This window comes from Physcomitrium patens, chromosome 1 (assembly GCF_059467195.1).
Source record: "Physcomitrium patens ecotype Gransden chromosome 1, ASM5946719v1, whole genome shotgun sequence".
Classification (NCBI taxonomy): Eukaryota; Viridiplantae; Streptophyta; class Bryopsida; order Funariales; family Funariaceae; genus Physcomitrium; species Physcomitrium patens.
Window position 1 is genome coordinate 9,143,011 of NC_143410.1, and position 13,915 is coordinate 9,156,925.

A 13,915-nucleotide genomic window follows, 5' to 3' on the forward strand; every position below is an offset into this window, starting at 1 on the left:
CAAAGCTCTGATATTGTAGGTGTACTCTTGTCAATCTGTCAAGGACAAGAACTCGATGAAAAAATAATTCAGACAAGTGAGCATTCACTCAAAGAGAGGTAAAAAAATATATATAAACAAGTATATATATTGAAAGAGGAACTGGAATGGCTATTGCCAAAAGACAAGAAAACTAGAGACCCTTGAAATTAGACTAGAAGCAAGAAAGGAGTTGACAAGAGTGAAGAAGCCTTCACTCTTGTCTCTATATATACTCTCTAACTAGGGGCTACTTGGCGACATTCTATAGGACCTCCAATATATGTTGACTTTGTAGGGCACATGCCTTGACTTACAAGACAATTTTTTCTACGTGTGGGCCACATAGTTAGCTTGATCTTCAAGCTAACAACATGTGTGGCACATGGCCAACTTGTTGACCACGTTTTTAATCCAAAAAGTCAATTAAAGACACCTATGAAGTCAAAGCAGAGTCTAGGAAGTTTCTAGGAAGCTTCTATATTAAATATTATAGAATTAATTTACTTTTACCTACTTTTACTTACTTCTACCTATTTCTATATGTAATTATTAGCTTACATGATTATGGCCGTGACAGTTGGTAATATCCATCAACCTATGAAATATGCTTAGCATGTTTGGATGATGTGTTTCTTACAAATTATAATCTTTGGATCCAGTCATCATGCAAGGACATGGCTTTGGTATACATCTTATTTAGCCTATTCTCACACTCTTTGACATTATGAATTGTTACCATTCAATTTTTCATAGCAACATATCAACTTATGATTATTTCTTAAATACTTTTTATATTTTTTTTAGCTTCTATTTTTGTATATTATTTGAAGTGGGATTAGACTATCTCGAAAAATCTAAGACTCTTCTAATTTCTAGTAATACAAATCCCATCACAATGTAGGACAAAGTAAACTACAACTAAAGAAAATAAAATAGAACTGAACAAGAAGATGTAAATCTAAACTTTACTAAAAGAAAGGGTCCAAAGCCATATTTGATCAGATGCCCAAATGGTCCTAGTTAGTCCTATTTATACTTTGTCCAACTATCTTAGAACTTTTTAGAATGTTTTTAATCATGGACCCTACTTAGATAACTATCCTAAGTCCTTTTTGGAATTTTCTATGGTAGGTTCTACCTCAATAACTGCCCTAAGCTCTTCTAAAATGTTCCATAGTAGATCCTACATAGCCTACTAATCTAGTCCCAATTCTAAAAATTTCTATAAACTTTTCAAACATAGCTCCAACTATCTATCTCTATGTGTCAATAATACAAATATCTTATCTATACCCCATTATAGTTAATCTTCCTCCACTAATGTACAATGCCATTGTTTTGTTCTCGATGGTATTTTCAAATCATTTCTTGGCAATGGATGAAGTTCCGTGCAGGTTCCCACATTGCATCGTGGATGGAATAACTTTTCTAGAGGACTTTGTACTAAAGTTGTGGGTGTCTACTACCATGGAAAAGATAGTGATGCTCCAAAATACTGTCTATTTCATATTCTTATTGATCATCAACTACAATTAGTAGTGGTAGTGGTGGTGGTTGGTGTCAGTCCAAAAAGTGCCTTGGCTGGGTATGAAATTCCTTGAGTTGCAAAACATAAAAGATCGGATAGATCCAAATATGTAGTGGAAGCTTGAAGTGATATGCAACATCAAAAATCATTACAAAAATCTAAAAAGGTTCAAGCTACTAGGGTGCTTGTTTACAAATTTGAGTTGATGTAGCAAGTGGCAAGTTGGCATTAGAGAATAATACTTGATCATCCTATTAGAAGATCTTTTGTTGCTGGTAGTTATTTGCATACTACTTATGTGAATTCTTTGTGATAAAAAGGTAGTGCCGTGCTTCTTGTAAGGTCATTGTAAGTTGTTGTATAAATTCCTCCATTGTCTGATTGTTAGTATCAATGGGATGATTTATAGTTGTTGGCATAATCGAATTTTGATCAATGTTTAAAAAGAATGGTGAATGACTTGTACTTGCTCAAATACTATCATTGTAAGTAAATTCTAGAGGCGTCAAATTTTCATCACAATTATTATAATGAAATGTCTAAAATGCCTATAGCATATTTTTTAAGGTTTGATTTGCATGCTCTATTTTTCCATCTGTTTAGAGATGGAAGGCTGTAGACATGGCAAGTCGTGTGCTTAATAGCTTGAATAAGGCATGCCAAAATCTTTCTGTGAAGTGTGGATTTGGATCTAAAATGATGACACAACGTAATCCATGGTGACAAAAGATAGTATTAAAGAAGACTCGTGCAAGTGCTAGGACATTAATATTTGAGCGCATTGTGGCCAAGTGAAGTTGCTTCAAGAGTTGGTCCACAAAGATAGCAACTATAGTGTGATTGTGAGGCATTTGTAGCAAATTTGTAATGGAATCCATTGTCATCTACTCTCAACATGTTGTAAGTAGTAGAATTGGCTATAATAGTTTAAGAGATGTTGGGTTGCATGCTTTATTACATTAGCATGACTTGCACAAGATACAATAGCTCAAACATCATAATCAAAACCTATCCAAAATCATATTTATAAGATTCGTTTTAGATTCTTCTCACATCTTAGATGTCCAAATATGGGGATGTCATGTCCTTCTTGAAGTATGCATATCCAAAGTATAGCATGGTCAAGTATATAAATCCACTTCTTGAAATAGAGCAAGCCATCATTAAGACTATGATCTTAATACTATACATTGTCTACCTTCATTCAATCGCTAACCATCTTAACATAAGCATCCGAATGCATAACTTCTTTTTATTCTACTTCTTTGATTAGGTTTGAAATGATACTATTAAAGGTAGTGATTTCTATCTTATCCTCTGATTTGGCCTTCAAATCTGATCTTGCGATAAGTTGTTTGATGCAATATGTTGTCACCTTTATTTGTACTTAAGTTGAATGCCAAAAAGGTGCAATGTTCTACCTAATAATGATGTCATGATTTCATATTTTCTAGATGCAAATTGTGTAGTAGGGATTGATGGTCAGTTTGAACAATCATTGGTTTTTCCAACAAATAGTATTGCCACACTTTTGTGGCATGTACAATTACTAATTGCTCTTGATCACATGCAAAGTAATTATACTTTGTCCTTCTAAGCTTGAATGATTCATATACCACAAGTTGAAGGCCTCTATTAAAGTCTTGTTGAAGGACAACTCTAATAGCAAAGTCCAAAGCATCAATGTCAAGTATACAAAGAAGGTTGGGGTCATATGGTTGCAATATTAGAGCAGTAATGAGTGCCTCCTTCAACCTATCAAAGGCACTTTGTTGTTTCAGTTTCTATTCAAATAGAACATCTTTCTTCAATAGGCTTGTTAATGAGACAGTAATGTGTACAAATTATCGAATAAAATGACAATAATTTCTAAAAAGGCCTAAGAAAGAGTGAACTTCAGAAACATCCTTGGAGATTGGCCAATCTTTCATTGCTTTCACTTTATCATATTCCATGCATATGCCTTAGAAGAATACTACATGCTCCTAAAAAATAATCTCTAAATTACAAATTTTGCACTTTGATTACTTGCAATAGAAGCAATTATCTTGCAATAGATGCAATACTTCTCGTAGATGTTGCCCATGCTTCTTAGAGGTTTTAGTATATATTAGGATATCATTGATGAAGATAATTATACATTTATCCAAAAGGTCTGAAAACAATCTATTCATGTGATTTCATGAAGGAGGTTAGAGCATTGGTGAGGCCAAAAGGTTAAATAAGCCATTTAAAATGTCCATAGTGTACAAAAAATGTCATCTTTTTTATATTCTTTCTTACGATAGGTATCTACTAATAGCTACTCCAAAGGTCTAATTTACTAAAGATAGTCACACCTTGAAGTTGGTCAAAAAGATTGTCCATGCATAGAAGTAGATATGCATTCTTAAAAGTTTGATTATTGAAGCCTTGATAGTCGATGTAAAGCCAAAGTCCACTATCTTTCTTAAGTGCAAAGAATACATGTGCCTCTATAGTCTTGTGTTTTTTTGAATGAGGCCCTTTTCCAAGAGTTTGTCTTATATTTGTTATATCTCTTCAAGTTCATTTGATACTAGATGATAAATTTGCTAACTTTTCAGTTTGGCCTATGTCAATAGTTCTATTTAGAAGCGGGCACCTCAATCAAGAGGCATGCCATTAAGTAGGTTAGTTGGAAAGACATCTTAATATTTTTATATGAATTACTTTGCCCGTTCTACTCCTTCAATTGTCTTTTCCACCATTGATGCAAGATTTGGAACCACTATATATACTGGTTTCTTATGTTGTATTTGCTTCTTTATAAAGGTCATTTCAACGAATAAGTCTTTAGTTGTAGATCATTTTTTCTCCTCACTCGATATAGAGGTACAAAGAATTACCTTACATCCACCATCTTTGAAGGAAATTGTCCTTGCTAGCCAATCAACTTGCTTATTTTTCACTTCTAGCCATTCTATATTAAAGATAACATCATATCTTAGCTTTGTTACCTTGAACTTCTCTTTTAAGACGTAAGTGTCACTCAACTCTAAGGTTTCTTCTTTACATATTTTATTCAATATGTTCTCTCAATTATTTGTAAGATATATACTTTTTCTTTTGATTACTTTAGTTTTAATCCCAAGTTCTTTGATAATTTTAGACAAGATATAATTTTTTGTGGAATCACAATCCTCAAGTATTTGACATGGCTATCCTCTTAGTTGTCCCATTAGATACACAAGTCAAATCTTTTTGTAGTTGTCCAAGGCCATGCAATTTGTTTCTAAGAGGCAATAGCAATTCCAAATATTGACCCTTGGTGCCTTTATTAGAGAGGTCTATTTTTCTGTTCTATCTCATTATTGACTTTATAAATATCAAGACAATGAGTCTACCTTGATTTTTTAGTGTTTGAATTTTGTCGGTTTGAACAACTAATAATCTGATGGCATAACTCTCGACAATAGAAACACAATCCCTTTTGTGCCAATATTTATCATCTTTGTAGTATCAATGATCTTTGCAGGGTTAATCTCCATTGGCATTGGTTGTTGTGCCATAGTATGATATAATGGCATACTTTTTGTACTATAGGTTGTGCTCTACGATATTTGGTACCATGTTTGATTCATCTGTCATGTAGTGGTAGAAATCTTAATTTTTGTAATCTTAATAAATGAATAAGAAAAAATTCTAATAAATATTTACAACAAAATTTTAAAATTTTGTTATATTGTGTGCTAGATTTTTTTTAAAAATAAAATAATTGGATTCAATTATAATAAATTAGAATTTTTTTACTTGAATAATAAAATTATTTGTTTAAATATTTTAAGATATATTTTTATATTGATTTATATAAGAAAACCAATTTTTATTATATAGAATATTTTTATTATATAAACATTGAATGTTAGGAGGTTGAAATAATTTTTAATGTATTTATCTATAAGACTAAGTATATAATTATTTAATGTGTTATTATAGTAAATATTTATTATAATTATTAATTAAGGAATGAGTACTTGTATTGTAAATTATTAAAAATGATGAATATACATATGAAATTTTGATTTTAGAGAGAAAAATATATTGAAATAAAAATTTTAGTTAATAATTTATAAATTTAACATATTAAATAGATGGATTATAAAAAAATAATGATTAGATATAATATTTGATATATTTAGGAATTAAACATTGGATTACAAAAATGTGTAATGATTTTGGCTATATTGGTCTTGATTAACTTAATTTTTATATTTATTTACATGTAGTACACAATTAAAAGAATAAATTTGAATATCTTTGATTAATCTATCATGGCGAAATATTCAATTTATTTTTTGAAAAGAATTTCGTTATTATCAAAATTTATTATATTGAATTATCATATATTTTTTTCCAATGTCAAATCTTGAATCAAGAAGTTAAGATTTTATTAAAAATAAAAGATATATTAAATAAAAAATAGAAGTTATTTAAAAAAATATTTTTTTTGAATTATGAAAGTTTTTAACAAGTTGATGACTTGCAATGTTAACATTTGAAAGTATAGATTTATATTTAATAAGTTATCTATTGTAGTATTCATAATCTAATTTTTGGTAGAAATTTTAAGAGATGGCAATTTTTATTAAGTAGTATTCTTTCAAATCAAGAATAAAAAAATTAGATTTTTTTTGGATTTGTATTATTATTGAAATATTGCAAAGAATATTGTCGTAATGCATTATTTAGAAGAACTTGAAGGCATTGCATATATTATATTTGATGTTGCTATTTTTAATGAAGTTAAAATGACAATAAAAGTTTTTTTTAAAATTGATAAGTAGATTCTGAGATGCATGTCTTGAAGATTTTAGATTAATTAAATATCTATTGTAAAACTAGAAATACTTACATGATAATGAAGATAGAAAATTTAATACTTTAGAAATTTTAAAAAACATCAATAGCTTAAAAATTAGTGATTTCATTGAAAAAGGTAATAATAGAATTATTTACAAATCCATGTGGTTTCAAATCTTAAGTACCACAAAGAAAATAGAAGTTATTTAAAAAAAACATGTTCTTATTAAAATAGGTATTTTACCTAATTTTGGTCATTTTAATTTAGATAATTTTTTTTCTAATAAAAAAGAATGAAAAATAAATAAGTAATACTTGTGCCATAAAAGATAATAAAAATTTGTATTAAGTAAAAAAATTGATGGATATGAATTTGCAAAAAATATTTTATAAAATAATGTGGTACAAGTTTTGTCTACTGATATTACTTATTAAGTTGAAAAAAGAATATTTTATTTTCACGTTATACTTTTTTGTGAACTTAAATAGAATAAATTTTTATTTAATTTTTTAAAAAATACTAAAAAAGAAAATTTTAGAATATGAGTTGATTAATTGATTTTCGCACTTCTAAGATTAAAGTTGGAAGGACTTCAAAAGATGAAAGTAGCGATTTTATCTATGATTTCCAAAGATATGTGGCTTATGAAGCATTAGATTATAAAGAAATAATCAATAAAAATATATTTTTTTGAAGTATATTTGTTTTTGTTGTTTTTATTTTTGTAATGAAATATCATAAAATTATTTCAAAAAGAATTATTTTATGATGTTAATAGAAAATATAAAAAATTAAAATAAATAAAAGAAAAAAAATATGCCAATTTTACCTTAAAATTTTGATGAGTTGACTTAGTTGATTGAAGAGTGTTGGCACTTAAATCCTCTACAACATCCAAAGCTGGGAGGTATTTGTGAAAGACTTGCATAAATAAAAAAAAGTTTTTAGTTGGATTTTATAATATTAAATGACCTTCTTTTTGTGCTTCTAAAAAATGTTTATCAAATGATAAAACAAAACAAAAAATATGTTATGATATTTAAGAAATATTTTTTATATATATTTTATTAATTTTTTAATTATTTATTTAAGAATTAATTTTTTTGTGAGTGGTTAAATGATGTAAAAACTTTAAAAAAATATTTAATATATAAAATAATATTTTTTAAATTTAAGTTTATATTTTATCTCTGTATCTTTGAAAAATTTAAATATTATTTATTTATTTATTTATAACTTCTTTCAGAAATAAAAATAAATAAAACTAAACATGTAGTAACAACCACAAAAACATATTAGGAGATCAATACCATCTTATTTCATCCAAGTATGCAAATGCTATTACACAACATTATTTGTTTAGAGTATTTTAAATCAATTATTTCACTAGCTATGCAAATTAAAGATAAGGGAGCTTAAGAAAGGTTGCTCATGTCAATAAATTAGACCTTGCAATCTTACTTGAGACAAAATGAGTAGATTTGATGGTGCCTTATATGCACTTGATGAGAGAATTTACTAATGTAGCAATTTTTTTTGAAAAGATTACATTTTGGAATGAATTCTTGATGATGAAATATCTACCACACTGAAGTTTTTTTTAATTAAACTTTCTTTCTCAGAAATCAATTTATATCAAATCAAAGATACTATCAATTAGAGGCACTTCAAGAAGTATATTGGAGTACTAACATAGTCCAAGAATAGCCAAAGCATCAAATAAAGTCCTTGTAAAGATGTAAAATTCAAATAAGTTTTTTCTAGATTTTTGGTTTTAAAGAAATCTTAAATTACTTCAATAATAATAAAATAATTCTTTTCTCATGTGCCAAAGCTATCTAATTGAATTTTTTTAAGAAATCTTTATATTAATTTAAGAACTTTAAGGAGAAATTAAAATATTATAGAAATTATCTATCATATGTAAATCTATAGAATTATTGAACGTACTTATCAATAATTAATTTTTTTTTTTGCAATATCTTCCATCTTACTTAAGACAAGTAAAAAGAAAATAAAAATCATTGTAATTGAGAAGTTAAACACTCTAAATAGTTGGACTATGCTTTTATGCAATAAGAAAATTACTTAAATAAAAAAATTTGGTAAAATATTCCAAATTAAGCCATTATTTTCATAAAGATATTAAATTTTAATATTATATCAAAAAATATGCATTCTTTTTAAACAAAAAATCTTTTGATTTATCCATTAATATGAAGGATATGAAGTTATAGAATATAAATAAAAAAATAAAATATATATTAAAAAAGAATGAAAAAAGATAATGAAAGAATATGTATATTTAAGAAAAAAAATAGAATAACTATTTCTAAAGACAAGAACAATAGAGATTCTTCAAACTAGAATATAAACAAAAAAAGAAAGTGAAAAGGATTTCATTCTTTCTCTTATATTTAGTATCTATTCAAGGAGCTATATAGCCATGTTTTATTAATGATCTCTTACATGTGTAATTTGTAAGTGAAATTTCTAACTTACAAGACAAGTTTTCTACATTCGCACTACATAACTAACTTGTACAATAAGTACTCAGCATTTGTTAAATATTTTCAACTTCTAAAAAAAATAGTGGACATGTGCAATATGTGACCAACTTGTAGGCTAAGTTTTCAACCCACCAAATACTTAAAAATACTTAAAAAATTAAATCCATGTTTGTAAAGCTTTTGAAAAGCTTTTCACTAAGATTTAATCAAATTAACTTATTTTAATAAACTTCTACTCAATTCTTTTTATTGTTTTAATTATTAATATTAATATTAATGTTTATAAAATTATCCCCTCTTTTAAAGACGAATTCTAAAAGAAGAGGTGATTACATGTTAAAAAAGTTGAAAATACAAAAAATTATATTTTCTATATTTTTTCATCTTTGTTTTCTTTCAAGGTAGTTAATAGGTCATTTAAACCATCAATAATATTTTATATAAGAAAAAAAAGACCATCCTATTATTTAATTATTATTAAAGCTTTCATAATTTATTTAAAATATAATATTAAAAATACCATTAAGAGTGGTTTGTACCTCCAATAATATCATCAAATATTGAATGTCTCTTCTAAAATTGTGATATCAAATATGTTATATTTTATTATCTATTTGAAGAAGGATATATCATTTTCAAAATCTTCATATCTATTATGTCAATTTAAAGACTATGACTATTTCAATGGCTTATTTATAAACTCAAAAAATGATAATTTTTAAATTGATTTTAATTTTTTTAAGTATCTTTTATAAATATATAAAATAATACAAAAAAAATTGAAAGATAGAATGAAATTTTTATTGAAACTCTTCTTATTTACAACAAAGGATATCTTAACTTCTATCAAGGATATGAATCTTGAAGAAAGAGAATCCTCAATACACTCTTCTATCAATGTAAAGAACTAGAAAGTCATTCAAAAGGTGATGTAATATTAACTAGAATGGTTATTGCCAAAAACAAGAAGACTAGAAAGTCTTGAAATAAGACTAAGACTTGAAAGGCATTAAGAAGAGTGAAGAAGGCTTCACTCTTGCCTCCATATATACTATCTAACTAAGAGCTATGTGGCGATGTCCTATAGGACCTCCAACATGTGTTGACTTTGCTAGCCACATGTCTTATTTTACAAGGCAAGTTATCTATGTATGTACCACAAAGTTGGCTTGTTCCACAAGCTACTACACGGAGATAACTTGTTCCACAAGCTACCAATACATGGTTAGCTTTTTGGCCAAGTTTCTAACTTACAAACACATCTAAAGTCAAAACTAAGTCTATGAAGCTTCTAGAAAGCTTCGCTAGAAGACTTTATGAAATTATTCTATATTTATCTACTTCTACTTAATCATATAAGTAATTATTGAAGTAAATATATATGTCCATGACATTATCTTCCTTTCTAGGAATGACTTCCATAAAGAGCAGTATCATAATACGTGAAGTCTTTTTTGAAAATACTCAGCACATCTGGCTGTGGAAGGTAGAATGTAAATTGCAACAACAAAATCCTAATTCTAATAGAATATTAACAATTCTAAACAAGCTTTAATCAAATTCAAAGAGACTTCAAAGAAATTTCAAAGAAACAATAAGAAATCTTAAAGAAATATTAGATTGATCACAAATATATCTAAAATATATCTCAATTTAATATTAATTTAATCTTAGTTAAAATCCTATTGGACTTTATTCAAACTTTAGGCCAAAACTAACTAAATCTTAAATCTTAATAAATCCTAATAAAATCCTAAACCCTAAACCAAATCCTAAACAAACCCTAAACCAAATCCTAATCAAATCCTAAATCCTAAATCAAATCCTAACTAAATCCTAATCCTAAATTAAATTCTAAATCAAATCCCAATCAAACCCTAAACCAAACCTTAAATCCTAAATCAAACCCTAACCAAATCCTAACCCAAATCCTAAATCCTACAATAGATTTAAACCTCAATAATTAATGAATAAATCGTTGATCTTAACTCAAAATTTTCATACTTCTTAAAAACTTAATTTAAAATAAGCATAAAAAGTTTTAAAAAGATCGAAATTATCAAATACACATAACTTCAAAAATGTGCTCAGGTATTCGTCAACATCCTTCTCCAATCTTGATGCCAATCTCCTAGAGTAAATATCTTTCTTTTTCACCATTCGATTGATTTTAAAATTCTCATATATATAGAAAAAGAAGTCTAATATCCTTTCACATAAATTTCACTCCAATACAATTACTAAATTATAAGAAATCTTAAAAACTCTCACTAGACCTAAAATTCTACTTTTTGAGATCTTGACTCACTTAAACCTCAATAACCTTCAATTCAATCGTTAGATCGAGCTCAAATTTATAACAACTATAACTATTAATCCAAAAAATTTCATTTGTAGATCTATTACAAAACTCTTGAAATCACCCAAAACGTAAATCATATTTTATTTCACAAAATCCAAGTCATCCAAAACAAACCTTGACTTTGCAAAGCTCTTTCAAAATCAATACAGATCTAAATCACCCAAAATCAATGCTCACAGAAACCTTATCTAGTTTGCTATCAAACTCCATATTCTAATCTACAAAAGAATCGTAGAGTCGTCCTCTAGACTCAGTTTTGTACCTCAAGGTCTGATTTCGACCCTGGTTTATAACCGGCCCTCTCTGGGTATCAATATCTAGTTTTTCTAAGTAAATTTTGCTAGAATTTATTTTTGACTTCCTTCTAAAGATTTTTATATCATTTATTTTTCCAATCTACTTTTTTTTGCATTACTCATGGTCTTACAAAGTAAATAGAAGTCACCTTTCTAAAAGGCAATATTGGTACTTTTTTGTTTTACTACCCTTTTGACTATTAACTATATTTTTAAGATAATTTATTCTAATACTTTGAACTAAGATCTCCTACATTACAATAATTTCCATACTCTTTCACCTATTAGTCGTGTTACATCATGACAGCGGTCTTCATATGTTGAGAAAGTCTAAGATGTTGCGAATTGTATTTGTTAAATACTCTAAACTTTGCTCTCTTCGAAGATGGTTGATAGGTCCTGTCAACCATTTATAGTGTCCCATACCTAGGCGAAAAGACCACCTTATTATTTGGTCATTGTTGAGGCCTTCATAACTTCCTTCAAATAAAAAATTTGAAACACCATCAAGAGTTATTCCTACTTCTAAAAAAATCACTAAACATCAAGAGTCTCTTCCAAGGTCGTGATACCAAATACATTGTATCTCGCCATCTGTTCGAGGAAGGATATGTCATTCTTGAGGATCTTCATCTCAATTCTGTCGTCTTGAAGGTTGTGACAATCACAATGTCTCGTCCGATAAGTCGGCAAATGAAAGCTCTTGAGTTGAATCTGATAGTTGTTGGTGCTCCATTTCATCACAAATATACAAAAGCTACAATGAAAGATAGAAGGTAGAATGTTATTTTTCTTTGATCTTGTTTCTTTTATTACAAAGATTTGTTATTCTTCATCTTAGTTTTGATGGATGTCGTTGGTGAAAGACTTCAACTTTCTTTGCTACATTTACAAGATTCTTTGATGGCTTCCATGTGCGTTCACTAATATTATATCTGCACCAATGAACAAGATATTCCAACCTATTTCGGTGCCACCTTAAGTCTAAGACTTCTTCCACCTCAAATTCTTGGTTATTATCCACTTCTATAGTAGGAGGTGGCATTTGTCTTCTTCCTAAGATATTCATTGTCTTATACGACTCTAGAAGAGATACGTGAAATATAGGGTGGATCTTCATAGACTTCGATAGATGTAATCAATAGGTAATAGGATTGATTTGTTCACAAATAGAAAAAGGTCGCAGCCTACGATAATCTAATTTATCACAACGACGAGTAGTCTTGATATTACGACGAAGTAACCATACCTTATCACCCATATTATATTATGGTTACTGCTTGTGATAGGCATCTATGTTGGTCTTTTGTCGTTCTTGAGCTTCTTTTAATTGTATCTTCATTGTTGTATATAGCTTTGACAAGCGATTTGCTAAATCTTTTGTCGAGAGATTATTAACTTTTGAAAAGTCAAAAATATCAAGACATGGATGATAACCATAATTGGCAAAGAAAGATGTTTGTTTAGTAGAAGAATGTACCGAATTATTATATGCAAACTCTGCCAATGGTAAAAGAGTTGTCATATAATCTTGATGATAGTTGATGGTACATCTCAAATACAGCTCCCAAACTTGATTTACCCGTTCCATTTGTCCATCAATTTGAGGATGAAAAGTTGAAGAAAGCTTTATATCCACTTTTAGAATCTTGATACAAATTGAGTCCCCTTATTTGATATAATATCTTTTAGCAATCCATGATAGCAATAGATATTGTCAATGAAAAGTTTAGCTATTTTTTCACCTGTGATAGATTTTGTATATGGTAAAAAATATATCATCTTGGTAAAACAATCTACTATTACAAATATAGAATCATAAGAACCTGAGATTGGAAGATCCGTGATGAAATCCATAGAAATAAAAGACCATGGTTGTTTTGAAATGGGTAACGTTTGAAGAAGTGTGTAAGGTCGATGACGAGGAGTTTTTAAACTTGAGCAAATATCATAAGATTGTACAAAATCTTTGATTGCTTTCCACATTTGCGACTTCCAAAAATCCCTAGATATTAATTCCAAAGTTTTATTATATCCAAAATATCCTACTATTGGAAAGTCATGACGAGCTTGAAGAATACGTAATCGAGCTTCACTTTTTGAAACATATAGGCATCCTTCAAAATATAATAAATTATTCTTGAATTCAAACTTGGAAGTATGATGAGACTTAAAAGAAGTATCCTTGATATTTTGAACAAGAGGATCAAAGGATATATTTGATTGAATTTGCTCCACAAATGTTGAATCAATAGTCAATGTTGATTTTATAGCTTGAAGATGAAAATGCTCAAGCTTCAAGATAATTCATCTTTGTTGATCAAAAGATGCATCTCCTTCTTTTGGTGTAAAATAAGAATGTCTAGAAAGAGCATT